This window comes from Nestor notabilis, unplaced genomic scaffold (genome assembly GCF_000696875.1).
Source record: "Nestor notabilis isolate BGI_N333 unplaced genomic scaffold, ASM69687v1 scaffold12562, whole genome shotgun sequence".
Classification (NCBI taxonomy): domain Eukaryota; kingdom Metazoa; phylum Chordata; class Aves; order Psittaciformes; family Psittacidae; genus Nestor; species Nestor notabilis.
In genome coordinates this window covers 72,359-72,822 of record NW_009918854.1, presented here as the reverse complement: position 1 = coordinate 72,822, position 464 = coordinate 72,359, and the positions used below count along the sequence as shown (strand labels likewise).

Here is a 464-nt window from a genome sequence, read left to right as displayed (position 1 = left end):
AAGCTTTTTTGCTTTTCCTTGGGAAATATGTACAAATATCCCAGCCACAAGATGTTACTTTTCACGTTCTTGAAATTAGCTTTGAGCTTCAGTGGCATATTTTATGTTTTCCAAGGCACAGAAATAAGATGAGCAGCGCAGTTAAGATGGAATGGTCTTGTCCAGTACGATCATCCTGTTCCTAGCCTCTCTACATTGAAAAAGGAGTAATGCTTATTTCCTTGGATTGAAAAACTAGGCACATCCAGTAAATAACTGTATGGAGAGCCTGTATGGTCACGTCATCTACTGTAATTTCAAAATTAATACATGTTATCCTGCAAGTTGGTAAAGCCTAATAGTTTAAGACTATTGCACTTTAAACCTCTTATTTCAATAGTAGAAGCTGCTGCTGGTGATGAATTTTTTGTGCTTTCCTACTTTGCTGTATGAGTTTTCTGGCTTAGATAACTTATGAACAGAGG

At 36.9% G+C, this 464-nt stretch overlaps 1 protein-coding gene across 1 annotated transcript in view; it reads left to right on the top strand.

Annotated features, from left to right (window-relative positions):
• UBE2F (ubiquitin-conjugating enzyme E2F (putative)) overlaps positions 1–464 on the top strand; it is a 68,670-nt gene that overhangs the window by 23,210 nt on the left and 44,996 nt on the right. The gene's annotated exons all lie outside the window — the stretch shown is intronic.